At 27.9% G+C, this 25,828-nt stretch overlaps 1 protein-coding gene across 5 annotated transcripts in view; it reads left to right on the top strand.

The window, feature by feature from the left end:
• Window positions 1–25,828, top strand: part of LOC142318222 (octopamine receptor beta-2R-like) — a 785,889-nt gene that overhangs the window by 484,818 nt on the left and 275,243 nt on the right. Inside the window, exon 4 of one of the 5 annotated variants that reach the window (XM_075354814.1) lies at window positions 11,343–11,380. The exons of the other annotated variants lie outside the window; for them this stretch is intronic. The gene's annotated coding sequence lies outside the window, so the exon portion shown is untranslated. The remainder of the gene's footprint in view (window positions 1–11,342; window positions 11,381–25,828) is intronic. 5 annotated transcript variants of the gene reach the window in all.

Genomic DNA, 25,828 nt, shown 5'->3' with positions numbered 1-25,828 from the left:
TATTCTTTCATTTATATTTATTATTTAATAGAATAATTTTTTTTCTTATGGATAAGAGAACAAATATGTGTTTGACAAAAAAACATCTTCATTTTCCGAAGACATTAGATTTTAATATTGGATATCTATTAACACAAAGAAAGAATATCTTTAAAAAAATATAGCTACATTTCTTTATAACAAAAATCCAAGACAAGCCTTATAAAAGTTATTTGATTAAAATGGAGAATAAGTAGGTCTGATTTTGGAACAGCCTCTATGGAAAAAAAATTATTATTAAGAGATAGTATTTACGTTTGTTCAGGTATTAAATATTAGTAAAAAGAAAAAAAATATATGTATATATATATATATATATATTTATATTCATACATACTCGTTGACTTATTATTACAACAAATCGAGTTTAATAAAATGACTGTAGGAAAAAATCGAAAAACTATCAAACAATGCTTTATAAGGAGAATAAAATTTTCAATAAGGCCAGCAAGATGAAAAACAGAGTGGCCTTGGTGACAGATGACGAGACATACGTTCAGTTTGTTGAAGAAGTCAACCGGTCAGCGACGGTCTGGAAAATTATCAGTAAATGTTGCGGGGATTGAAGTTAAGTATCCCTGCAAGAAGAACTAGCTCAATATCATGAGCAACTTTCCGCAAAGCGAAGAAATTTAACAACATGAAAAAATCGCCTACATATTCTGGGACAATAACAAAATAAAAACTGTAGTTCTTAGTTTCATAAAAAAAAATCACATTGCCATAGAGGAATTAGGGCAGATTCTTCTGTTTTCATAGAAAAACCAAAATCAAAATGATTAAATTATTCACAGACAAATGAATTGTAAGTACTCACGTATGATTTTAACTACATTAATCTTTAGTGAAAAAATGAAATGTATCACTCGTTTGTGTTCCACAGTTTACGTTTTTCTAAAGATACCAATTCAGAGAAATTTTTATTGAAAAATATTTATAGAAAAAATAATAATTGTTTATGAAGGTCTAAAATATTTCAAATCGACCTCCTTACTTTTTCTATTAAAGAAGAAATTCTTGAAGGGACGATGTTAGCTTTGAATTATGGAGGTCTGAAATTAGCTATTGTAAAATAATAATCATTTCGTATACATTTATTGTTTTTATTCAATAACATCAATGTAGACATTTAAATAAATTACAAATAAATAAAGGCAATCTGTTAGCGTTTTATTCGAAAATAGGTTTTTTTATAAGCAAATTTTTTATTTTGCTCTCTAGAGAAGTGGTAGCTCAATAATAACGTCGCTATTCGTAGAATATGTGTATCTTGATGAGATAATAATTTGTTGCAAGTATCTTATTAAACATCCACCAAAATAATAATTACAGAATAAACCTTAATACGAAGTTACCGCGTATAAAATAAGAAATCATAAAAAGCTGTCGTAAGTTAGCATTAATAATGAACTTTTTTAAACAAACTTATAAGTTAGAATAAAATTTAGTAGTTACAGCGTTAAATTAAAATTTTTATCCCAACTTCACTGGTTTCGTTATCTTCTTCACAACTTTGTATTTTTTGCTAATCCTTTAAGCTTAATGTGTCTGCTGTAACCTCTGTTATCTATTTTACATACTTTGTCTTTCTCAGCAGTTTTACCTGTTTTCTTTTAATAGCAACACACTCTGAAAGCTTTTATATATGAGTGGCTAACCGGGGTTTCATTTTTAAATTATTCTGTCAATTTAATTGCAACAAAGTTTATATTACTAAAATAATGTTGTGGTAATATGTACTAAGAGAGATAGATTTTCTCGTCACAGTTATGCAACAATTTTACGTTATCAGGATTAAAAAGTAAACGAAATAAATCTTAACTACAAACAAAAGAACTAATTTGTAAACCCACCAAAAATCGTAAACAAGATTATTTAATTAAAATTAAACATAAATACCAAATTTGATTATGAAACAATCGTTATTAATTTATACATAAAGCGTAAATAAAAGTAGACATAATATAAATAAATAGAAACAAACAAATAGTAAATAATATTAATTTACTAACAGTATTAAATCAGGGTTTAAGAATAAGGATACAAAATAAAAATAAAAGAGTACAGATAATCTTTTTCTATTCCAGTTAAACAGTTTCCGCGTAAATTTAGTTTAAAAATTTCTAAAATGTTAAATCTCAAATCCAGACCGACCACTGCGACTTGGTGCCCGCCTCTTTTACAACGGGTGGGGTAGATAAAACTTATCTCATGAAAGAAAAAGACACCATCAACCTTAATCTTTAATAAACATTTTCACGAATATAGATAAAATATTATCTTTTGACTTAAGAAAACTAAGATTGACTAATGAAACGTTAAGCATTCCTAGGTAGCACTGAAACAAATGTATTGAATCATCAGGAACCAAATTATATATGATTTCTACATATTTATTACTAATCTTGTTACGTACGTTACGAAAAATATTTTTTCCCCTTCATTATACAAATACTGGAGACTAGATTATTGAGTTTGGAATAGTTTTAAGTACACATAATATAATTAAAATTAAAGGCATTTCGTTTACTGTGGTGTAAAATCTACTTAAAATATTTTGATTCATACACAAAATACATCAATTCATTAACAACAGAATAACAAGGTCCTTAAGTCAGACTTATAACAAATTAGACGTTTTACAAACAGAAGTAAAAAATTACCGTCAAACAAACAAATTAAGCGGAATTTATAGTGGTAATTTGGTTTCACGCATTGTACATAATATTTGTTGTACTTTCTTCTAGAAATATCTAACAGCCATAACATTCATCGCTTAGTTGAATAGTAAAAGGATACCGGAGGCTGGAATAATCAGGAGACATTGATAAAAGAGGGGATTAAAAACACCCTATGTCAAAGTGAAGCATCCCCCGTCCATCGGCCCTTTGTTTGCATGATTACTCTCACTCTCGTTTTCCTTTCAAGTTGTTTAACTATGGATTTTGTCTTATTTCTGAACATTGCAGCTTATAACACAATTTTACGGGGAAAAAAACAAGAATTTTTAATTCATTGTGAATTTCGTGCAGCATAAATGTAATTATTTAAATATGAATGTATAATTTACATTAGTGAAATATAACGTATATTCTTATAAAACTTACTTAAAGTTATAGCTTATAATTTATTATTTATAGCTTTAATAATGTAATAAATTATTTAAAAAATTTAAGTATCTGTACGTTACTGAAAAGAATTTCTTTAATACGGTCAAAATTATAACCTAAATTGAATACGTTTTGATTATTCAAATAAGATTTTGCTGGTAGTTACAAAAAAAAGATATTTTATATTTGGCTTTTAATGTAATTATTAAGTTACATTTGATCTAACACAAGCAACTATGAAAATGAAAGATTAGATGTATTGAATTGTGTGTAACGGTTGAGACCAATTGACTGAATAAAGGACATAACTGACATAAAATAATGACCACCCAGCTGACTTCATATGAACATAGACGCTTACTTCAGTTAGCTAATGCATGTTTGCTTCGTGAACTTTAAGAAAATGACAAAATTTTCAAATATAGTTTATAGTATTTAAGATTACTTCAATAAAACAAATAATGAAAATCTATCGCTTTTTATAATTGTATAGTTTACGTAATTACTAATTAAATATTGTAACAATTACCTTTAGTTGTATAAAAATTCTACTTTCATAAAAATTCATAAGTTTAATTTTGTCATCGAAAATGATTCTAACAGATAATTTTAGGAGAATTTATCAGAAAATAATAAAGTATTTGAGATGTGCGTAAAGTGCAATTTATATATTATAATCTCTGTAAAATCCTTCTTTGTACACTCTTCTAAAATAATTCAATTTTAAGAAACTTTTTAAAAGGGGTTCCTATTTGTTTATCTTCATAAATTAATAGGAAATTTACCTGCATCCCTTAATATTGTTAGTTTTATTTTATTTTATTATTATAATCTTATTAATTATTATCAATTATCTTACCAATTTACAAATAAAATAAAACTTAAAATTATCTTCTGGATGAAACGATTAAATGTTGCTATTGTTTGTATTTAATGACACCTAGGTGTTATTTAGTTAAACATTTCGGTAATTTCAAGTATCGAATGTATTTATTTTTTTCCGGAGGGTGATTAGCTAAAACGAACAGTAGTATATTCTGTCCAGTATGTAAGTGAGATTGATTACTAACTTTCCAGTGTGTAAAATTTCTAGACTGATTTACAGAATTAGTAAGCTGACAAAGTAGTTGAATAACCATTAAGAAAAAAATATAAGTTAAAATAAAACTATAAAATGTCAGACTTTTTTCTCTTAACCTTTTTCTTCTATAGATACTCGAATGTATTTACACATCTATTTTTTTTTAATATTTTCATACAGTACTTCTTTATTTTTAATAAGTTACGCCATTGTTAAATAAATTAAAATAATTTCATTGTTTAAAAAATTCGAAATTAAAAAGAGAATTTAAATCTATAAAAAGAAAATATATTTATCATAAAATAACATTCTAAATACTCTTTTTTAATGATAAACGTCAAGAACAATATAAATCGATTATCTGTACCTATTATTGGTTTACTATATTTCTGTCGATTAATTTTTATTTATTCATTTAATCTTACGTTCTTTGCTGATACTAAATATTTAAAATAATTTTATGTCATTTTAATAAATTAATAGAAAATTATAATAATTATTATCGTTTACAATTAAAACCAAATTAATTTCTGATGAGTGCAGTTTATAGAGTATTAAACGATATTACATTGTTTTTCCCATTGTTTTTCCTTTGTCACTGTAGCAGCGTGGGCGTTCGTTGTTATATGAGATATTCAATATATATATATATATATATATACAGAGTGTGGATGTGAGTATGTATATATATATATATATATATATATATATATATTTTCACTCTTCATGAGTGTAGATAATTAGTCGAAATATTGCAAATATAAATTTTAGAATATTATTAAAATGTTATAAAACAAAGTTGTTCTATGATGTTTGCGAGTAATAATCAAATAATCCTAAGATCTATACATTAATTTATATTATTTAAAATACTATATTTTGTATTTTTCTTTAAGAACAACAAGACTTTCAAATTTTAAATTTTGATTTCTATCAGTTTCTGTTTCTTAAATTTTTAAAATTTTCCGTTTGTAAAAACCTTGGTTTTTTCACCGTTTTACGCGAATAGTCATTTAAATTAGAATCGTAAACGAAATTTATTTATTCTATTCTCAGGAAAAACAATTATAGATATTTTCAATGTTTTTCTTGTGGATAATTTTCTTCTTAAGATATATCGGTTCAAACTAGGCGTTATCTTTAGTAACGTACTGTAGAAAAATAGCTACTACCTAAACATGACAATGAATTACCACAGAAAAATTAAATTTAATAACAGTAAATTTTTCACTGTTATTTCACTGTTTTTCAACTGTTTCTCCTTACCGAAAATATGATATTTATAAATTCAGTTCTGTTTTATATCATAATTGTTTAAATAGTAATTTATTAAACGTTTTCAACCCCGAGATATTGAAATATTTTTAAACGGTCGAAAATTGAGTAATACAACGCAATATTAAGGTTTTATATTTTATTATTTTTTTACTATACCGTTGTTGAAGTATATTTAAGTACTGAAAAAAAAAAGATTTTTGCAGTCAAGGAACGTCTTCATTTCTATATTATCGGTTTTAATTTTTAATATTGGTAATTTTATGAATTAGTACTAGTAGTCTAGATACAAATATCTAGTCTTCATCAGCAATGTGTTGAGACTTGAAATTAAAATTTTAATAGTTTTTATTACATTTTTATCAGTATTATTATTGGTTAGCAGTATAACTTGAATTCACGAATAAATTTCAGTTAGAAACATAAAACTAAAAGAATAAATTTATAAATTAGTTTTAAAAAGTTCTTAGAAAGTAGCGACATATATATAAGAATTTTACAAAAATATATTGAATTTAAATAAAATTTAAAATAAAAATCACTATTTTCTTATCGGTTGAATAAGTAAGGAAAATACTTTTATTAAATAGCAATCGTTTATTTGATACAGCCAGATAAATTTACTATGAGTTGAGTTCCGCATCGTTGAATTTTGTTGAGGGCTGAAGATGATCTGACAGAAGGGTGAGGGTCAGTGATATTGTGGTAAGATACAGCTTTCAGCAAGGAAGGCATTCTGCCAAACTGCCAGGAAGGTTCGCTGTAGATGATGTATGAATCCGGCAGCTGTATATAATTAGTCATTTCAAATAAAATGTGTTAAGTTTGTTTGATGTTGATGTTACATGTAACTTTACTAAAATTAAGGCATCATACGCGTAAAATAAAGCAAGAGAAAATTGATTTATACAAATAAATATACACATTAAAATAAATTGTAAAACCTTTACCCGATAGAACTTTACAATATGTTTGGTGTATCTTAAAAGATACTGGTGAAATTCATTCATCCGAAATATTGATAAAATAAATTTTATATATTTTTAATTATTGTCATAATTATATTCGCCGGTCAAGATTACGAAAAAATCTTAAAAAACTAAATCAAACTGTAACCCACGAGTAGATTTCGAGTTAAAGATTTTAAGTCTTTTGAACAAAAAATTTAATAAGCGAAATAAATTTCTTTTTCAAATTAATACCTCCTTCGGTTGGTGGATAGCTGATAATATTTTTTTAGAAAAATTCAAAACATAATGGTTATTAATTTGATCTGAAAATCAAAATTTTGTTTGAATACGTACAAAACCAAAACCGCTGGAAAAATTACGAAATATTTTGTGAGTTATAGGTAAAAACCTTTTGTAACTAGGCGGCATGAATTGTCTTGAATGAGAAGAAACTGGCCAGAGCAATTATTTAGGATTTTCCTTGATAATAATTTTACATCCTGTTACATCCTATATTTTAACTAATTAATACAATTAATATTAATTAAATATTATATTAAAAATTTTAAATAATTGAAGTCTTACAGTAAAAACTAATAAAAAAATTTATTATATTATAAAAAAATGTAATTTTAGCTTTCTAAAACGTACTAAATGTAAATAAAAACTTTCTCTTTCAGAAAATAAAAAACCAACGAGTTTTTTATTTCTGTTGCTACTAATTTTATAAAAGACAATGATTTAATTAGATTTAAACTATTGGTACCATCTCCAATTACCTTTTCTTGATTTAGATCAAAGAAAGAGGACAAAAAGTATTGTAAATTTTTTATGGTATTCGCTCTTTGAAGTATCAGTAGAAAAAAAAAACGATAAACTACATAGATAGAACAAATACAGTTAAGATTTTCTTGTTTAGGTACTAATGTCGTAAAAAATAAAAGTTAAGATGTACGTTTTTTATATTTTCTTTAGTTTTAAGTCATGGTACTACCAAAGATAAAATTCAGTAGAAAAAATACACAAAATATAAAATTAAATAAAAAGTAATAAAGCCTACAAATAATAGGCAGAAAAAAGGTTAGGCTAAATTAAACGGCATTTTCCCGAAACTTCTAGGCTTTTTCAAGTGCAGAAACATACGACTATTTTGCCGACCAATAAGGAATAGACTAAATTACAATCCAATTTAATAAGTAAAGTGTGTGTGTTTTCCCGTCTTTGGCATAAAAATAAATGATTAGTAAATATATAGGAATAAAATTGTACGGAACGTTATTCACGTTTACTTGTCGAAAGAGTAGGAAAATAATATCGCCAAAAATACACTAAATAATCTTAAAAAACTTATAAATGCTTACTGATTGCTCCAATCGTCATACGAAAAACAGGAAAGCTGTTTTTTACATAAAAGTTTGTAATACATAAAAGTAGGAGATAATTCTTTAAACATAACAGCTTTTCTTTTAATTTTGTTTTGGTTTTGTTTAAAGATATAAACATTTTACAACATTTTTAAATCAGTTCCATTAGAATAAAAATCTCTATTATTTGTATTTAAGAAAATTGCAGTAAAACTACATTAAAAAAGAATTATTAAGTGAAACAAAGGTACATAGAATTATTCTTAAAAGATAGAATTTTGGAATGGAATTCGTAAAATTCAGAAAGGTGTGTAGTAGTACAATACTATTAGAACACCAGTCAATTTAATTTATCTTTCTTTCTTATAACCGTATTCTCCTTCAGGCAAATTGAAATTGAATACTAAAGGAACTGTACATTCTTTTTCAATGAATAAAATGATAATGAAGATATCTTAAAGTTTATTATCGAATACTGTCAAAGGACTAACTCTGAAAAAAATAGTGACGCTGTAAAATTAAATGAAACTGTATGGAAAAAACAGCTGTACAATGAATAAACTTATTGCTAATGTAATTCAGATCAGATGAGGAGTGGGATGTTATTACCTTGAGGTAGCTGGAACGAGATTCCAGATAATGAATTATTGCAGTTCTACCTCTATATTTTTTATTATTTGTTTAATTAATTATTTAATTAATAACCTGCTTATTGTATATAAATACATTCTGAATTCTTAATAGACGTGTTTGCGCACATTCAACATTTGGAGTGTTAATGCACTCACATTTAGACTACGAAATTTTTTTAAATTTTGCTATTTTTAAGTAATTTTTGATAAATTCTGATAATTTATACAACAAAATCTTAATAGGAAAGCTAGTGCAAGATAGTTTTGATCCCTGAGTTATAAGCTTAAATTCTGAACAAATTACTGAAAATTTAGCATAGAATGTCCTATATTTCTTACATCTGAAACGTACTTAATTATGAACAGTCCTTTATCTTTAACACAGTCCGAGATACTACATAATATGTAGATATAAAAAAAATTATTTATACTTTTTAAAAAACGTCACTACCTGTATTGCAAAGACAATAACTGTATGAACGAAAAGAAATAAACGAAAATAACCGAATCCTTAAACAATTATCATTGTATTTTTTTTTAGTTTTTCGGATAATTTAAAAAGATTCATGTCTGAGTCAATCTAGAATTTTAAGAATTTTTTTCACAAAAAAAATGTAATGTTAGATAATTGCATTGTGCCATCAATTTTCTTTATTACGTTAAAATAAGGACATTCTTTGGAGAATTTTTTTTCCTTTTAACCCATATTTTACCTACAAGAAAATATTTGCCTTCTTTAACAAGCACTTAACAGGGAAACTTGAAAACAATTCGATATACCGTTTAATAGCTTGTTCTAAAATGAATTACTACGTATGTAGTACCAGTAATTACCAGCTTTATACCAGTAATTAGGGAGCTTGGTATTTCAAATTTACCTATAATTTTCTTCCAGATTTAACTCGTAATTTCCTTTTATGAAAATTAATTATTTATATTACTAGGTATTATGTAGTAAACCTCTTTTCTAGATTAATTCTGATGAAGCTTTTAATCATCACTAAATATCAAGTTACGATTCATAATTACAACCTTGCGTCGCTCAAAACAAAAGATATCTTTTGATAAGCATGAGAAAATGTTATGAATATAAAATATGTTTACTTTTTTTTAATTGAAATCGCTTATAAAATAATTTTCTTCTGTGCCCGTTCAGATGTATTCTTTTCCTCTAAATCAAATAACTGTGTATAAACCACTCGTTTATACAAGAGTAATATATATTAATTTGTTTAAGAATCAAACTGAAATAAATTCATAATCTTTATTCAGTTATTAATTTATTCCTTAATGTAGGCCAAATAATTTACACTCAGAATTACAATTCATGTACTCTGTTCGGATGAAATTTCTTTTGCGTAAGAAAAAGTTCCAAGCCTGACCAATTTCTGAATTTAGGAACTTTCAGATGAAAATCAGAAACGTCAGCAATATTATCACTGTAACATAAATATATTATAGTGATATTCGTTATAGATTTTTGATATTGTAAAACTAATTTAAAGATATTTTTAATTAACAACCATATACAATGAAAATATTGTTATTGGAATACTATGTAAACAAATTCCTTGTTAAATTAATATCTCAAATGTTATGAAAAATATCATTATTTATTCATTAAATTTCTCATTTAAAAAATCATGTTCATGCAAATTCCACAATACACAGTTATAACAAAAATTCATTCATTTTTACGAACCAATATAATACACTGGCATTTCATAAAAAGAATAATTTAGCATTCCAAAATTAATTAATAATTTAGTGACCTCAATATTCTTAATAAGAAGTGTTCTTCAGTAAAAACATTAAATAGTAATAATACTTGTGTAATGAAACACTACTTTTAACAATAGAATAATTAATTATTATTAATATATTAGCAATAATAATTATTAACATTAGTAACACTTCTATTTGTTAGTTTTTCTTTGATGTGGCAAAGACTAGAGTATAAATTGATTGGCTAAAACACATTCTGAACCAAATATTGTTTAAAATTTTCAATTTTTAATCTAATAATATTTTTTTTAAATTCATTGTAATATTTTTCCCATCGCAATTTTTCGTAAAAGAACGAAAAAATTAACTGTGTATAAATTAACTATCTCAAACAAATTAGCAATCGTGAAAAATTGAATAAATGCAAACTCTTAACCTTTAATTATAATTTATTATTTTATTACTTTTATCATTATTAATATTATTTTTTTTATTATTATTATTTTTATAATTTTATTTATAATTATTATTTATTATCTATCATATAGATAGATAATATGAAGAGAGAATCTGGGAGAGATCTGTTATATGAATATACTGGTAAAAAAAAAGAATCTGAAATTTAATAATCAAATTACATAAGATAAACATCAGGCACTTTACATTAAATTAAAATAATTTTAAAATAATAATATAATAATTTTAATAAGTTACACTTATATTTAAATATAATATTGATGTTAAAATTTTCCTTGAGGCGATGAAATTTTTAAATATTATTAACTAAATTTAATTATTTCCAACGAAATAATTAATGTATTCATTTAAGCTTACAAGCATTCATTTAAGCATTTAAGCATTTAAGCATTCATTTAATCCTTACAAAATTAATTAAAAGAGCGCTTACAAAGATAAGAATGACACTAAAATAGCATACATTGTTCCATTTGCTACATAGACGTTTTTCCGCTTCCCACTGGCAACGATATGTTTTTCGATACTTTAACAAAGATTATGTTCATCCCACGATTTTCTATTTTAGTTTATTTCTATTTTAATTATGTAGTTACGATGTTATTTCTTTACTAAGCATTTCTAAGGTCTTTCAAAATACGTCACAATATTTTCAAATGACTTTTTAAAGAATTTAATTGCATATGTTTTAGTTGATGGATGGCACTGTACAATGAAAAATGTCATTAATGTAAGTAAAAATTTGAATTTAACATATACATCCACAGATATTTTGTAAATTTTACCAAAGTAAAAAAAAAAAAAAAACACCATAAAACAGTGCAGTGCAATTTATACAATATAAAATTAATCTGAGTAAAGATAAAATATCATTCTAATATCTTCAATTAAGAGTTTAGAATTAAATTAGAGATGATTTATGTTTTTATTTTAATTTTACACCTTTTTTATTTACTTTGTCCTTTTTCAGTTTATGTATGTTAATTACATAAGATTTTTTTATATTTATAAATATTTATTTAACCTTACCTATGTATGATTTTCTCTCAGCTAATCCATTTTTTAAATTTTTCTAGTAATATAAGATGAAAAATTCTCTTTAATATTACCATGCTCTTGTTGTTACATTGATTGACATATTTGCAAATTACTGAATAATCCTATTATTTAACTCATGCCATTGTTTGACTGATAAAATTATACATATTCATAGTTGTTCAAACAACATAAACAGCTAAACTTCTCTAAAGTTATTAAGTAATATATTCATGTACCTCAGTGTAAAATTACATATTTATCCAGGCTTCATAACAACGTTATGGAGATAACTATGGTTATAAGTATTTGTAAGTGGATGTAGACAAAACTTTTTATTAATTAAAACTTTCTGTATATACTTAATTTTAAAAGTACTTTATATAAAACTAATAGAAATAAATAAACAAGCTACGTCAAAAGTTTTTAAATAAATGCGTCATTATTGTATTAGTAATTATTTTATTATGATTGCTTGCTTATTAAACACATTTTCACGTACTGCTGTCTAAAAAGCTCTCAACGACTGTCTTTATGAGAATTCAATTTCTTTTTTTATTATTCTTAAGGTGCTATGGAAAGAACCTTTATTATTTACTCTTCTTGGTAAATGAACACTTCTCTATTACTAGAAACGTAATTTCGCAATCAGTAAAAAATTTAATGAAATAACGTCAGATTAAATATAAAACCTAATTGTATTTGAATATTTTATATTTAAAATGGAAAAGGACAAATCCCTAATAACGTAGTTTCTTAATATATTCAAAGAGTTACAGAAAAATCAAGATAATTTCCTAATAAATTAATTAAACAAATGTTGAATAATTAATCTATTTTAGATCATATTTTTTTAAAAGTAGAATTCAACTTCCTGTAAAGATTTACAAGAGCTATTGTTCTGTATTTGTCATGAAAAATCAAAATCATTTAAGAAAAACTTTATTACACATTAATTTCAATCGATTAAAGTATTTTTTTTTTTATTTTTTTAGAGTAGAAGCACAAAAAAAAGTTTGTGCTTTTTGTAAAGATAGTAAAGATTCTATAGGTTATGATTCAGAATGTAACTTCAACATTTTATATCAACTTACAAAAATTAAATTTTTAATTTTGAAAAAGGATATGACTGTACACCATTACCATTCTTCATTAACGTAACGTTTTTATTCTTGGTTTCATAATAATACAGATAAATTAATTTTACAAATTCTAAAGATAGCAATAGCATGAAAAAACTTAATGAGGCGTAAGGTTCAACGGTCAATATTCTAAATTGTTTTAGCAGAATGTAATTCAGTCAGAGTCTAAATTGTAATTATTTAGATATACTAATGTTGGTATTTGTGAAAAGTTAACTGAAAGTACGAGTTCATCAATTTAACTGTATTAAACTATTAAAGATCAGTATAAAAACCTTTCCTCTTTAGTAGTCTCACAGGAAAATTCTTGGTGAATAGCTGTAATATTATAAACGTTGGTTTTAATGAGTTGATAGATTCAGAAAATAAATTGAATAGAGGTGAAGAATAGAAAATTGAAAATGCGGTTGGACAGATCTTCTTCAATAGAATTGAAGAAGATCTGTCCAACCGCATAGCACACTTAACTCATCCAGAGGAGTTGTTGTTTGTCGCGATATTCTAAATTGTAAAGAAGAAGAAATTGTACAAGAAATGTCGAGTCAGGGAGTGACAGTGTCACAGACTATCCATGCGAGAAATGGTGAAGTTGTTCCTTCGGCCTCGCATGTTTTAACATTTAATAGGCCGAACCTTCCTGAAAAGGTGTGAGCTGGCATCAATCGGCTTGATGTAACGGGCATTCATTCCGCAGCCGATGAGTTTTAAGTGTCAACGATTTGGACACACAGCAGCTAGATGTGAAGCGCAGAAAATATGCATATGTGGAGTGAAAACACATGAAGGTGACCCATGTAACGACCCTCCAATCTCCGTTAACTCTAAAGGGCACCACAACTGTCGTTCAAGGAACTGCCCTATATATAAACTAGAAACGGCCATTCAGGAAGTTAAAACGCTTCAAAAGGTCAGTTATCCTCAAGCGAAAAAAATTATTAATCAGCGTACACCTCGACCATCGACTTCTTATGCAGAAGCAGCGTCTGCCTCTTCCACATCTAAAATTAATGTGGAGCAGTTGCTTAACACGATGGCACCAAGTCTTGCGACAATGATTGAAAGAATCATTGATTCAAAGATTCAATGATCTTTGAATCTTTGTCGACTCATCGGATAGAACAAACTAAACATGAAACGGCTCAATCTGCGACTGAGGCCGTTGACATAAGACACGTACCAGCACAGCCTAAAAAACTAGAAAAACCAGCGATTATAATGCCACCAACTGACGTAATAAATATAAGTCTTGAAAAGGGAAAAAAGATCATTCCGTCGTCTAGTAATAAGACTAAAGAAGTTGTTCCAAGAGTACTGGAAAAGTCTGAGTCTACCAAAATGGAGGTGCAAGTCATTATTGAAAAAGCACCAGACACAGACGATATACAAACTACAACAATGGGGCCTCCAAAAGCTCAAAGAACAGCTTCAGCGAGAGAATCTATTTCAGCTCGACCCAGTACTTCACTAGAGATCGAATCCAGCTCATCAGCCGCCGAAAGTGCATCGCTTGCGAGTTTAGATTCAATTGCAACGATGCTTACAGCACCAACGAAGCTTTAATCACCTGATGCTAGCCGGCGAACGTCATTGGCATCACAAAGAGAAGAAGATGCCATGTCCGAGGCCTCAGACACACTGTCATCGGAAGTTGAGGTTGTTCGCAGAATGGAAAAAAGGTGCAAGAAAAGATGGCCGAAAGGAAAGCGTTGGCGGTAAACTTTGAATTTGAAAGTATCAGAATATTAAATTTTGAACATTTTTTTTTTACTTTTTTTTTGAAAAGGGACGGGGCTAATGACCAAAGTAGTAGATGCCCCTAAAAACCTTAAAAAAAAACTATTATTATTTGTTACATTATATATAAGTTTATTATAATTTTTTTATTCATCATCTACTTATAAAAAGTAAAAATATCTACTTATCAATTTTAATTTAAAATTTAAAAATTGTTTCTACATTAATCTGAACATTAAACAACAGATGATGAATTGCTGACAAAATTTATTCTTAATCAAGAAAAACGTAAAAAAACATCATTACTAAAGGAATTGGCTGCTAAAAATTAAAATTTATTTAGATATATGTAGAATCATTTGACCTCATCTATTAAATTTTTTATGAAAAAAAGGAAAACTTTTCTAATTTTAACCAAGCTTTAAGATAAAGGACAATAATTAATAAAGTTTTTCTGAGTTATGAAAGTTAGTAATATGATACGTCTAATTCATATTTTTCATCGTTTATGAATCTTGAACATGATGAATTTCGGATTATCGTTTATTATTATTTAAAATAGATTATGTCGTGATTATACTTTCCATTACATCAGTAACAGCAGTATACAATAAACATTTTGATCACATTTAAGACAGATTTGATATTCTCTAGCACCTAGCTGGTGCTGGAGAATGTTAGCTACATTCCAAATAAGTAAATTCAATTAATTTCATAAAATAAAATTCAGTTTCAATTTCAAACCATAATAAATTATCAATAGAAAATACCTCTCTATTATTTTACTTTTACTGAAGGAATGAGATGGTCGTAAAGAAACATGTAAATATTTTTCAATGAACATATCTCACTTTTTGTAAAATCTTTTGTATTTGATGACCATATAATTAGACATAAAATTCTCAGTTTTCAAAATTTTAATAACGTTTTTTTTAGTTGTAGTTAGTTGCGTTTTAGAGAAGGTAGAATTGTTTAATTGACATCTGAAAAATTTTTATCTGTAAAATTGTATAAAAACAGTTTACTGCTTTTCCACCTAGCATTATAGCAGAGCTATAACTTTAGAAGGGAAAGTATTGCAATCGGTCAATTTGGACATATGCAGTTTTCACCGGACCTTGACGTTTTGACACCTAATGGACCCAAAAAACACAAAACTGGATGGAAATTTTCCGGATGTTTGTATGTACGTGTGTGTGTTTGGTGTCGGCCTCTAAATCACCTTATATCTCCAGAACTACTGGATCGATTTTGACCAAACTCGTTCAGATTACTTCTGTTCATGAGTTATTGATGCCATTAAATTTTCATTAAAAAGTCAAGGGAGTGAGGCTGAAGAGCAAGATCACTCTCAGTATCTCGAGATTATGCCTAATTAAGACGTTTTCATTAGGCATATTTTTGAACAATGAAAAAATAACAATATTTGCAAAACAAATTTCAAAATCGCATTCCCACCCCAAAAAATGATCTAAATAAACTAGCGGCTAAGTGGGCATACTGCCTCAATAGTACCTTCTCTCACCACAAGGAGCGCTAGTGTAGCACTGACATATAGCTGTTGCAATTGTCTGTTATTACTTCCTTGTACGAAGTAAAGGAAGTATTGTGATCGCGAAACATTTCGGTTTTCATATTCCAACGGAAATATCCATTTTGAGCATCCCTGAATCCATTTTGACTAGTTTCGGCGTGTCGTCTGTATGTATGTGAGTATGTATCTCGCATAACTCAAAAACAATTAGCCGTAGGATGTTGAAATTTTTGATTTAGCACTGTTGTAACATCTAGTTGTCCACTCGATTTTTGATTCCAATCGAAATTAAAATTAAAATTTTAATTAATGAAATATTTGGATCTTACAGGGAAGGCACAACGGTTCGAATCAGTAGATTCAAACGTTGTGCCTTCCTTCATCTCCTTTTGATTTTGTTAACTTTTTTTTAATTTATTAAATAATTATTAGCCCGTGATTGTTTAAAAAGTTTTACAATAAATAATATAATTCAATGACAATAAAAAAAAAGAAAAAAAATTATTAGTGAAATAAAATTAGAACTAAAAATAAAATAAAATTAATAGATTTCATGAAAAATCTGATTATTTAAAATATGAAAAATCCTAATTTAGAATCGAATTATTTATCGATTTTCTTAGCAAATTCTTATATAAATAGTATATTTATTTTAAAATAATCATTTTGTTAATTATTTGACAGAAAAATAAAATACCTTTTGGAACTGTATTCAATTTAAAGTGACTGTTGAAAATTGTTTTTCACTTGTGCGTAATATTCAAAACATTTTTGGTGTGTCGTATAAATAAAAGTTAATAATAATTAAATTATTCCGTTTATTGAACTCATGTACACTGGTTACCAACATTAATTTTGACGTTAGGGTGTAGAATAATCAATTTTTATTATTAAATTATTTGGCAAACAATTTATTCAGAGTAATTAAGGAACTTTTACTGTAAAATAATATTTCAGGTAAGACTGTTGAATTAATAATAGTATAAATATTTTATGTTAATAAAAACTAATATTTTAGCAATTATGTAACTTTATTAAAGAATTGGAGGATTGTATCTGACTTTCAAATAAAATAAGTTTAAATGAAGTGCAGCAAAAAATGTGTATATGTAATTTAATAGACGTACAAGGAAGTTATGTGGTGTCCACATCATTTTTTTTGTGATATCACAGGTTAGTGGTAGAATTAAATAAATGAATAATAATATTTTAAGTGTAAAAAGTGCCTGATAGTACCGCCACACCCACGCGAATTAAATAACGATATACGCGCACGCTTTAGTTTGAACCATTGAATTAAATAAACAAAAAATATTACATTTAAATAAAACGATAAATACTTTTAATTAGGTTGTGTGTGTAAGCCGTCCATCATAAAAATTCCGCGTGATAGGAAAATCCTACAACTGTGTTGTCAGTTTTTATGTTTATTTCGGTTGTTACAGATAGATTAGCGATTAAATCTGCGGGTTTTTTTTGTATATTAAAATATGGCAGAATAAATATTGTTTTAGAGAAATAAAAAATACAATTAATTTGAAAAAAATATTTTTACAAAGACTTAAAAATAACATAAAAAACATTTATTCTACGTACTTGATGCCAGATAAACTTTCAGGGATAATTACTGTTAGAGCTGGAATTACTGGACTCTAAAAACTATTTGTGATCGATTAGTGTGTTGTAGATTTCTTAGTGGTTGACTAATCTAATAAAATTCCTCGATATCTTCATAACTATCAAAGCAGTTCGCATCACAGGAGGACTTGCCAACAAATGGAAAATTATCGGTGCCAAGAAACCTCCTATCTCTTCCCGTCACTCCTACTATATATGTGTGAATGTTGTGGATGAGATTTAAAAAGAAAGGTCGTTATGAGATTGCAGCACCTTTAGCCAACTCCAGACTATGTGAATTTGCTGCCAACTCCATTAATAAAAGGCGATTCTGTTTCATTCGTCACTGGTCACCGCGGTTCTTTGGTATCGACCTCATCTAATTACACATGAAATTTAAACGGCGCCAAAATTTTATTTTGGTTATAAGATGTACTGAATTACATCATAATTTTACTCTTACCATTGTTTGATTTTTTTTTACTCCTGTAAAAAATTATTGCAATGTATAACTCCAATAAAGAAAAAAGAATATAGTAATTATAATCAGGTTTGTTTCGGCCAGTCACTCGACTGGTTTGATGTGTACATTCCTTCCTACCTTTTCCTAATCTCTTAATTTTGAATTGTTTACTGCATCCTATTCAAATATAGGTTTAAAACATTAACAGTTTGATAGAGCAAAATTAAGTAGTAAAATAAAGGGGAGTTGCTGTGGCCGATTGGTTTAAGGCGTCAATTACTCGCGTCCCGTTTTGGCAGGGTTCGAGTCCTAACCGGCTAGTGTTTTAACCCACCGGGGGTCTAGTGGTGAACGCGTCTTTCCAAATCAGCTGATTTGGAAGTCGAGAGTTCCAGCGTTCAAGTCCTAGTAAAGCCAGTTATTTTTACACAGATTTGAATACTAGATCGTGGATACCGGTGTTCTTGGGTGGTTGGGTTTCAATTAACCACACATCTCAGGAATGGTCCAACTGAGAATGTACAAGACTACACTTCATTTACACTCATACATATAATCCTTATTCATCCTCTGAATAATTATCTAAACGGTAGTTACCGGAGGCTAAACAGGAAAAGAAAACAAAAAAAGTAGTAAAATAAAAGAAATCAAAATCAAATATGAATAAGAACTAAAAATACTATAAGGAAGTAATAAAATTATAAAATACTTAATGTAGAGGATGAGAAGCTATTCTGACGGTTTTACAACAGAATAAATAAATTTAAAATGTATATTTATAAAGGGTACAAATGGTCACTATTTATAAAACTGGAAACATTCTATGTTGGCATTGCAACTATAAATTCTAATCATTCTGGATGATAAAGATTGTGTGTCGTTCCTCAATACTCTATTACTGAAAAATATAAAACAAAAGTAAATCGAGAAGACCAACTTAAAGTGGTGTATGAGAAAATGATGGTTCGTCCACACGTAATTTTTATACTGAATCACTTTGACTACAAAGTTGCATTGAACGAAAATTCAACTTTGAAGGGCAAGGTTGAAAAATTGTACGAAATCGGATTTGGATTTAAAAATGTGTGCTCACATTTTTATTTTGAATGAAGCGCATGAAAGATTCATTCGTTCGAACGAGCTATACTTCTTGATACGAACGATTTATCTAAAATTATATTTATGTTTTGGGGATAAAAAAGGAAAATATTTTCCTTTTTTAAACATGTGTTAAACCTCACAATTCAAGAAACAGCTAAAAATGTTCAGAATTTTGAAGCTTTTCGTTGTAAAAGTTTTTTTTGTAGTCAATAGGCGAAATATAAGAAGGTTATTTGGTTACAACTGGCAAAAAACAGTTAACAAAATCACGTATATTAAAACATAAACCTTTAACATTTTCTCGGCTAGCCATAGACCCCACTTTTTTCTAGTAATTGAATAATAATAATGAAATACTGCTAAAAATTGTCACCAATATATTACTGAAATTATTAAAAAGTTCCATCATTTTATGCACCTAAATTATTACTCTTGCAAATGTTTGAAATATTTTAACGTTAAATTAAATTATGCATGAGGTGTGTCGTACTATGCTAATATTATCTATGTAAAAAATTATTAAATTGTAAGTGTAATTTGTAATAAAGTTTAATTTTATTATGATAACGAAATTTGTCATAAAATGAAGATTAATTTAAAATTCTTTTAAATAATAGTCCACAATTTATTGTGGACACAATTTATTTTTTCCACAATTATTTTTAACACACTACTCTACAATTTATTTTTCACGTCATTTTTGATAAAGTAAATTTTCCAGTCATCTTATTCCTGTTTATTCAGCCCAACTTTTTATAAGTACGTTTCTAATTAACTAATTTTATTGGCAAATATCAGGTAATATTGGATTACAGCCGATTTCCCTGTTTGATATTTGTTATGAGCTAAATTCTCTTTTATTCGAGTTACATCTTTTAATTTCTCCCACGTGTTCTACATCGCAATTATTTTTTTCCTATTCAATTTTAAATGCCTGTCCTTTACAATGGTTTTCTCTGTAAATTATTGAGTTAACAGCTGCCATCTTATGTGGAACAGAATAAAAAGAATTACTCATGATATAAGTATCAGCGTAATAATATTTCTGTAAGTATTAAAATGTATCATCTTTACCAGCTAATTAATCTTAAACCCAAAAATGGAAAATGAAACTCTTTACTGTTTCATAGGTAAATTTTAGTTTTGTTACTTTAGTTTAAATTCTTAAAAATTTTTCAATATGAATAAAAACAACAGAAACAGTAAATACAACATCTACCTATGTCAGCTAAAAAAGTGGTAAATATTGAAATTCTATTTTAAATTTCAGTTTTAGTTCGCCCATGAAAGTAGTTAGAAATCCAGACACATTTGTTTACTCAATGTTGTTTTATAAAAAAACTGGAGTTATAATTATTGATTTTGATTAAAGTTATTTGTAATTGGTTTTAGAGGCCTTGCTGATTTGTAATTTACTTAGTATTGTCCTTTCATTGTAACTAATAATAATATTTGTATTTAAAAAAAAATTTGATGTGGACACCACATAACTTCCTTGTACGCCTATTAAATTACATACAGACATTTTTAAAAGTACATAAAATGTTATTTCACTAATAAATTCTCTTTTTTTAATATTTTGTTTATTGTTATTATTAAATTATTATTTATTGTAATTTTTTTTACAATCAGAGGTTTATAATTGTTAATATATTTACATTAAAAAAAGGGAAAAAAGGAAGAAAATGTTTCAAACAAAAAAAATAAAAATTAATAGGTAGAAATATTCCAAAGAAAAAACAAAAATATTAAGAGAAGATGATAAATATAAGGAGGAAGAAAACGTTAAGACCAAGGAAATAATAAAAATATTAAGAGAGGATAATAATAAATAAAACGATTCTAAATTATAATTTTCAGTTAATTTAAATAATCAAATATTTCACCAAATCTATTACATATACATATTTTTAAAAGTACATAAAATTTTATTTCACTAATTACTTCTGATTTTTTTGTTGTTTTATTGTTATATTTGAATAATTATTTATTGTAAAATGGTTTTTACAATTACAGGTTAACAATTATTAATAAATCAATATATTTAAATTAAAATAAATTAAAAATGATAGGGAGAATAAGTTTGATTCGAACCGATGTCCGTTCCCTTGTAAGATCCAAAACTTTCCATAATTAAAATCTCATTTGGTTATAATTCTGGAAACAATGAAAATAAGTACCACTAATATCGTTTAAATTCTCTCAGTGAGGTAGTAATTACTGCAGTAATAAGCCCTCTCAATGAGGACTTATTACTACTGTTATGAAAAACTCCAAAATCCAATTTTTTTGATAAATTTAAGCTTTTTTGGACACTTTCGGTTCAGTCGATTGCAATAAAAAGGGGAAGTGATCAATTAGATGTTACAACAGTCTTAAATCTAGAATTTCAACGTCCTACGGCTAATCGTTTTTGAGTTATGCGAGATACATATGTACATACAAACATCACGCCGAAACTAGTCAAAATGGATATTTCCGTTGAAATCTGAAAACTGAAATTTTTCGTGATCACTGTATTTCCTTTACTTCGCACAAGGAGGTAAAAAACCTTTTTTTTAAGACGTATCTTAAGAATTAATGCAGGAGGTTCTCTACTACTCCATGCTATCGTGTTCAACTACAACGTTATTTTTTATTAGTTTACTAGTTTTAATTAGTTTTATTGCTTCAGGACGTCAAAGATGATATTTTAGATCTAAAATATCATCTTTGAACTGTCAGAATAAAACAATATATTTATTACCTCAGAAAACTTTAAAGTGGTGATAAAGGATATCAAATTTACCTGAGAAATCTGTTGATAGAATGCGCTTCATGTAGATTGATCTTTATCTTTCAGTTACCTTATCAAATTTCTTTTAAAGAGATTGGTGCTGTAAATCAAGTAATCTCCCTTTAGGGGATTTATCTTTCACAGTGGCAATATCAGTAATGTATTATCGATGACGTGCAGAAATTTCAATTTATTGAATTCAATATAATAATGGCAGAAAACTTTATGTCTTGAGTGTATTCGACGCATTTTATCTTCATGATAATAAATTTTATTATTTATTACTATAAAAAAAAAAATCTTTCAATAAATTAATTATTGTAAAGACTAGTTCATACGAACTTTTATGCTTTATTTTTGAAATTCTTACTTCAATTTTCAAACTGACGAAGTAAAGTGTTCCTCAAAACAATAAATTAACGATTTTTTTTTCTAATATAGTAGTATATTCAGTATCTGCGTATTATTTTAAAAAATTTCATAATGCATAATTTCTTATTACCGTTTAGTGAAAAATGAAGTTCCTTTCATTTAAGTTTCAATGGATTTCGTTTAAGTTTCAGAATTTGAGAGGTAAAACGTATGAAACCTATTAGTTCTCTTCTTTTGTCGCGTATATTTACAATAATCTATATCATTAGATTCTGATGTTTTGGTGGTCGGTTTGGAAATTCCTTTTCGAGTTTTATATTACTGAAGATTATTTCATTAATAAATGGAATTTTAAATCTCAATATTCCCACCAAAATAATTTATTCTTTAAAATTGGACTATTTTTACATTAATAAAATTTAAAAATTTCTCTTTTACTTTATTGTCAGTTAGTCAACATGTTCCGATCGTATGACAAACCTTTTGAATGGTTTGATTTTTTTGTCATTTTTTGGCAGGTCAAGAGTTGATAACTTCACCTTGAAATTCAGTTTAAATAATATTGTCCATGAACGTGCACTCGTTTATATTTAATATGAGGCTATCTCTTAGGTCAACCACAACCAACCACTTGCCTAAATCTAAATGAGGTCAGGTCAATAATTATAGACTAGATGGAACTATGATAGCAACATAGTTCCTATCCAATTATAATAATGTACTTCATATTAAATAATAATAATTGTAATACGAGTAAAATGATATTATTCATTGAACAAACAGACATTAATGTATGTTATAGATTTATTTTATTACCGTAAAAGTTATAAAAAATTATTGATGTTAAATTTGATAATGTAATGTAAGTTAAATATATATTCAAATACCTCACTGTAGTTTTATTTATTTACGGCGAAATAACTTACCAATCATACGCCTGAAAGAAATACATTATAATCCAACTGAGTTACGAAAAACTTATGTTGAAATTAGATTAAATAAATTACGGTAAATTACTGCTAATAAACATTGAATCTTTTGTTTAAAGGTGTTTCAATTCATTTCCTGAAGTCTAACAATCTATTACTGTTTTGTTATTTTATAAAGTTTCGGTTGATTTTATTCTTAGGTATGAAAAGAAATCTCTTGAAATTCTTACTACGTAATTGTAATTTGTATTACTTAGGATTAAAACTAACTCTAAATAAAATTTTTATCATCATTTACTACCCAATAAAAATGCATCCATACACTGATACAAGGCAATAGTATGGTGTTAATTAAATCTCTGTTAATACTTTTTAATTATGTGAAAAATTATGTAAATTCGCAAAAACTATTACAGCGCACTTTGGAAACCACTTGAAATCACAACTAATCGCTTACTTCTATATTCCTCACTACATTTTTGACGACGATGATGATGAGCCATTCAGTTGTGTCCGACCCTTGGCGATTCCATAGGCGAATGTTCACGATTGTCGATCATATACGGCTTCTTTAAGCTGCGATCTTGTTCTGCTAGTGTGGCTTTTGATGGTGTCAAGCCAGCGTGTCTGTGGTTGTCCTGTTTTTCTTTTTCCGCTAATAGTACTGAGCTAATCAAAGTTTCTAAGCAATTTTCGCGCATGACGTGGCCAAAGTATGTCATATTGAATCTTAGCTTCGAGTGCAAAATCCGATTTTGTACGTTCGGGGACTTCTTTGTTTGTGATTCTGGCGGTCCATTGGATTCTCAACAATCTTAGCCAGCACTACAACTTGAACACATCGATTTTCCGCCGATATGATTTCCTGAGAGTCCAGCTCTCACAACCGTACTTGGTAAGTGGAAAAACTACATAGTAATTAGAAAACTAATGCGTGCATGAGTCTGCACTTTGTATTCAATCCGTCATCTCTACTTTTCCAAACCTTCTGCATACTAAGCATCGCAGTTCGTCCAAGTGCTATAGGGCGTTTAACTTCAGTGTCGATTCCTATCGCGGATGATGTTGGAACCAAGAAAAATGAAATCTTGGATATATTCAATTTCGTCGCCATTGATTATTATCTTGACATTGCCATCACATGCAGTCATTAGTTATGTCTTCTTGATATTGAGTAAAGGAACAGGACTAATTTTTCGCTATCGTCTTTGATTCTCTGAATTAACTTTTCCAGGCCGCTTTTTATCTTAGCTAACAAAGTTGTGTCATTTGCATACCGCAAATTATTGATGTTCCTGCCACATAATTTTACTCATCCGCCTCATCTAGTTGTACATTTCTATTAATTATCTCCGCATACAAATTAAAAAGGAAAGGCGAAAGGATGCACCATTGCATCCTTTCCCAGTTTTTAAGGGGTCACGGATACTTCCGCGCTTATCTCCATCCCATAGGGAAAGCGCCCTCCACTAAATTATCCTTACAGCCCAGGTGTACGGGACGACGCGGAGCACACCTTTTTCAAATGTGATCGGTGGATGACAGATGGTGGGACACTTACCCACCGGGTTGGTCTAGTGGTGAACGCGTCTTCCCAAATCTGCTGATTTGGAAGTCGAGAGTTACAGCGTTCAAGTCCTAGTAAAGCCAGCTATTTTTGCACGGACTTGAATACTAGATCGTGGATATCGGTGTTCTTTGGTGGTTGGGTTGTAATTAACCACACATCTCAGGAATGGTCGAACTGAGAATGTACAAGACTACACTTCATTTACACTCATACATATCATCCTCATTCATCCTCTGAAGTATTATCTAAACGGTAGTTACCGGAGGCTAAACAGGAAAAAGAAAGAAAAAGATGGAGGGCCACTAAAGGCGGATCTTGGAGCACTGAACCCCCACAATGAGGTTGCGATAATGCTCCCTGACCTGATCAGCTAGGCGAGTGTGTTACGATTCGTCGGGAGCATTCCCAAGACCAAGAAGGGTGACCTGGATAGTCGTGAAAATTAAGTAGCGGCCTTCTCAGGCTAGGATAGGAGGACTCGGCCTGAAGTAAGGTGTTAAGCGGTTCCGGATCGAGTCCTGGTAGAAAGGGGCGTGGTTTTATTCGGTTGTCTGTATGGCGGTTGAATAAGACCCCCAGTGGAATCCCGACACTCCCTAAATGCATTTCTACCTCTCTCCCCCCAAAAAAAGTATTATTATTATTATTATTATAGAAACACAGATAAAAGAAAGTGTGGTGCTTTATTTTTAGATACAATAAATCGTGATTTATTATTAAATAAGTTAGAAAATGTAGGTATCGGTGGAAAACTCTCAGTTATTTAAACAATATTTTAAGGACAAAAAATTAACAACAAAAATAGGAAATGATATAAATAAATTTAAAGAACAGATTTATGGTTTAATAAAGAGAACTCCAATTTCACCAACTCATTTTAATATATATATATTTAAGATACAGAT

The sequence above is a fragment of the Lycorma delicatula genome, chromosome 1 (assembly GCF_047948215.1).
Source record: "Lycorma delicatula isolate Av1 chromosome 1, ASM4794821v1, whole genome shotgun sequence".
In the NCBI taxonomy this organism is placed as follows: Eukaryota; Metazoa; Arthropoda; class Insecta; order Hemiptera; family Fulgoridae; genus Lycorma; species Lycorma delicatula.
The sequence above is the reverse complement of the archived record's forward strand: the minus strand, read 5'-3'. Positions and strand labels throughout refer to the sequence as shown.